Source organism: Macrobrachium nipponense, chromosome 4 (genome assembly GCF_015104395.2).
Source record: "Macrobrachium nipponense isolate FS-2020 chromosome 4, ASM1510439v2, whole genome shotgun sequence".
Taxonomy (NCBI): domain Eukaryota; kingdom Metazoa; phylum Arthropoda; class Malacostraca; order Decapoda; family Palaemonidae; genus Macrobrachium; species Macrobrachium nipponense.
The window spans coordinates 99041264-99046065 of record NC_061100.1 but is presented as its reverse complement, the minus strand read 5'-3'; positions in this window follow the sequence as shown (position 1 = coordinate 99046065).

Below are 4802 nucleotides of genomic sequence, written 5' to 3'. Positions count from 1 at the left end.
TTTATTACATTGAAAGATTTTTATCTCTCAACACAACAACATCACAGAAAACATATCTGTGGGGAAAGGAAATATGCTAATAATAAATACTACAAAAATGATAATGAAATAAAAATGGTAACAAAATCACTATTCAAATACATAGAGAATACAGATGAATACTGGTAAACTTGGTCAAAGTTAGTAAGTTTCAAAGCTCAACACTTATTCTCAACAAAGGGAAAACTCGATTTCCCGTGTGTCTAACACAACCGAACTCTATCCCATGCTGAACTCACCAGAATGCCCAATCTATTAAAAGATCCTTTGCACGAAGTATATCGTAACTCATATATGTAAGTACGCTTCAATATCACACCGGATAATGAAACAATCCAACATGGCGTCCTGTTCAAGCCATCGGCCGAAAGATGACAACTCTCACTTCTGACATGTGAATGGAATTTCTCCGTTTCTAAAGCGGTGAACTTAAAAACTGATGAGGTGCCAGATCGAGCTGAGATCGTGCCAAACAGTCCAAACAGCAGAAAAAAAGTCATATTTGCGCCACCCGGTAAGCATTTATAAGATATAATCATTATGTACTTGCACACACACACATATATATAATATACACACACACACACACACACACACACACACACACACACACATATATATATATATATATAATATATATATATATATATATATATATATATGTAATATATATTATTGAGCGCGTATGCGTGTCCGTGTGCGTGAGGGTGTGTGTGTCCAAATGTCCTCCCAATAACCATCCTACCCCAGTAAGAAGAACATATAAGATGACTTCTGTCAGGAACCCCAAAAGCATTAATTACCTACCAGAAAATCGATGCCATTCATCATAGACTTACATTTGGAAATAGATATTTGACAGTCCAGCCTATTGGTAAAGCAATTAATATCAGTGCTGCTATTTTCACCGAGTTTTGGGAAGAGCAAGCCGCATGCTGCATGGAGACCATGTACGTTGACACCGGGGCAAAAAATTACCCAAGTGGAAATTTCTTTAGCACTTTCCAGTAATTTCCAAACAAATTCTTAAGACAACCTTTTGCGACTGACAAACAGGGACAACTTTTTATGTTTACTACTAAAAAAAACAAAAGAATGGCGTATGTGGGCAAGATGATACCTGCTTTATCTTATGTTTTCTTTGAGATTTTGTCAGTCACTATGGACTGTTTCAAAAATTGGGTATACCATTAGGAACGTGGACTATTCACCAGATCTTGGATCAACAGGAGCTGCGAACCAAATCCTTGCTTTTTTTCAGGAAAATGCCCCGAGCCATCCAGTGCAGGTGACAATAACGAAAAGCTTACAAATAAGTGTTGGAGTAGTTCATTCATGCTCTGACTCACTTGACCTGGTTGCGTCTAACGTCTGTTTATGAATATAGTTTTGAGAATGATAATGAAGTCATCCGTCTCGTGGAAGAGTATTTAGAGAATCAGGCTGGAACATTTTCCTGCAAAACTGTTATATATAAATGTCATGAACAAGCTCATTGCACTTAAGTTCCTAAATCTAAAAAAATAATTCAAGGAATATCTTTCTTTCAGGATGTTTAAAGGAGAAAAAGGAACTTTTAATGTATTTTAATTTCAAAGGGGCTTCGCACGGCATTAGGTTTATGGGATTGGGAGGAACAATTCTACGTCGACACAAAGTGACCTTTCAGATCCATCGTCTCCAAGGATTCAGACTTGGGTCTGAATACTTATAAGGTGAGGATGCTTAAATTCAGTTGTCTTATATGCCTGTGTGAGTGTTTTTGTGTTTATAAGAATTTTTTTCATATATGATTGTGCACAGAAAAAAAAATATACTGAGTTTCAAAGATAGTGTTTAATGAGCAATTCTTGCAATACCTTTATGTCTTTAGTCTTAAAAATAAGTAAAATGTTTGATAGGGAATAAACCAAAGACTTGAAAGAAACACGCAAAAGCAGGAAAATATTTCGCATACTAAACGCAACAGCTAGCGTAATCGGCTTAGTTTGTATTTTCGGTACCATGAATTATAAATGAGAATGCTAACGCTCTAGGCTTCAGGGGTATTTAATAGAAGGTGAGGAAAGAAGGAGAGGAAACGCAGTTAGAATACTTACGCATCGTAAATTTCTGTTTACATGTAGAAAGTTCCACTTTACTTCCATGAAACTAAAATTTTCTTGATTCCAAGGGGCATTTCAAATTATTGAAGACAAGATAATATTTCGGATGTAAATGAGACGAGGATTTATCAGTGTATCCATTAACTTTTCATTTACTTGGTCTCTGGGAAGCATGCAGAGTAGGGAGACAGAGATATTCAGCGTTACTTGGGGGTTCCTCTGGTTAGGTCAGGATACATTCTAGGAAAGGTTAAGATTCTCACGCCTACCCTCGTATCCCTACCCCTGCTCTTCTATTTTCGTGATATTGTGTCCGTAATTTATCTTGTCAACAGTAAAGGCTGGTTTCAGACATAATATTCCTTTCAATTAGCAGTTTCTAAACTACATAACATTTCAAGGCTTTCGTATCAATATTTATAACTTTAAGCCTAACTATTTATTTTTATCTCAGTTATTTCACAAATTCATATTTCATAACATAGCCTTCTTGCCTGATCTACATAAGATCACTAGATTCACACCCTGTGCATAACTATAAATAATAAAGGTATAAGCAATGAGTATTCAAGTTATGCCATTTATAAAATTATCAAAATCTATATAATAAAGAGTATGAAACATTAATACCATACGACATGTCACTTAGATCATTAGATAACTTATTGGGAGATAAATTCATAGTGAATCAAGGGCAGCTTGCCAAATCAAAGATTATTCCTAGATATAAAAAATGACTTTAAATTTATGGTTATATGACTGTTATTTGCAAGACTAAGTGGTTTTATGATAATGCAAGTCATTATATTTAATACTCGTCATTATATATTTTCTCCTCAAATATTAATTCGGGGATTTGATATTTCAGTAGCGCGAGTACGTTCTCCCCTAAGCGGAATACACAAATAGAAATGTAAACGAAAATATATTACGTTATATGTATTCAAAGCATCAAATTCACATTGGACAGAAAAGTAAATATCAAAATATGGGACAAATTACGACCAGGTTATTCTGTAGAAGGTTTGTACATATGTTTAATAATTGCAAATAGAAACTATCAATGAAAAAAAAAAGAAATAGCTATAAGAATTGAAATATTTTGTTTTGCTTCAAACAGAATAAAAGGCGAGCTCGAGTTCACTATATCATATTAGATATATAAATTATAAATTATATATATATATATATATATATATATATATATATTATTATATATATATATATATATATTATATATTATATATCATAATGTTTGGTGTGTGTGCTTGTGTTGTGTGTGTTGTAGTTTGTGTCTTTTATGTGCTCTTATGTTTGATTTAATTTGAATTTTTATTTATTTATTTATATACACATAGTGAACTCATGGATTAGCATCATTATACATCAAATGAATGAGAAATCGTGGCTGTTTGTTTGATCTGTTTGTTCCTTGTGAACGTCTACACCAGCGTGCCGATCAATATGAAATTTGTCACAGAGGGAAAGCTAATACAGGGTTAGAACATAGGCTAATTAAATAAAAAAAATTATGTAACCCCCTTAATATGTTATTATTTATACATCCAAGACTGTAAGTTATTTATGTTTTGGCCCATTTGGTTCAAATCTAAAACATAGGCTATTGGTACTAATTAAATTACTTCAAAATAGTTATCAAACTCTGCAGTCCTGGGGGACTAATGGGAGAGGGGTGAGAAAGAGTGGTAAGTAGATGATATGCAAAAATAACTGAAAACGACGGATCTTAATGTCTAATCCATAGCTTTCGAGGTTTCCATGAGCAAGAACTAAGGACAGTTCCCTTGGTTGTCCTTTAAATCATAGTTTCAGGACACTGGGGGGGGAGAGGTAGAGGGGATGAGAAGGGGTGGTTTAAAGGAAGGGTTGACATAAAGAAAAAACTTGAAAACGGGAGGATATCGGTTGGTTTCCTACCCTATATGTTTTCGAGGGTTAACCTAAGAAAAATAAAAATAAGACTCTTCCTGATGCCCTTTAAATACAAAAGTTTTCATGCCAATCCAAGAGAAGGGGCGTGAGTGTCGGGTGGGAAGGAGGTGACATGTAAAAATAAATGAAAATAACAGAAATTAGTGTGTAATCCATAGTTTTTGAGTTTGCTGAGATAAATACCCACTGTTAAAAAAACCCTTCCATATTTTTAATCAGAAAATTACCGTAAAAATATACGGTTTCCAGCCGTATTTCCAGAAAACGGGTTGCCATCCGTTTTAATCGTAAATTGTTAATATCTATTTTACGGTATTTACCGTAAAACCATTGCTATAAGAAACTCCTGCCCAAATTACGGTCGCAGGGCCGTTCAATTGAGGTATAAGTCCTTATCATAATTGGTTTCATATAACTTAAATATTTTCTGACAGAATTGTGTTTAAATGTTAAGACCTAAGCCTATATGAAACATTTAAAAGCTTAAAATTTTCTAACTAAACTCATTAAAAATACAATAATTGTAGAAGTTATTAGTTTTTATTTTTTTATTATCGCATTGGCATCTGTCCATATGAAACACAAAGTTGCCATCCGCTATCCATCCCATGTAACTACAGAATTATTAGTGTTATTAATATAATCAATATACTTGTAACATTTACCATTTCCAACATTAACGTTCTTTTTAATTGACAAACGGGC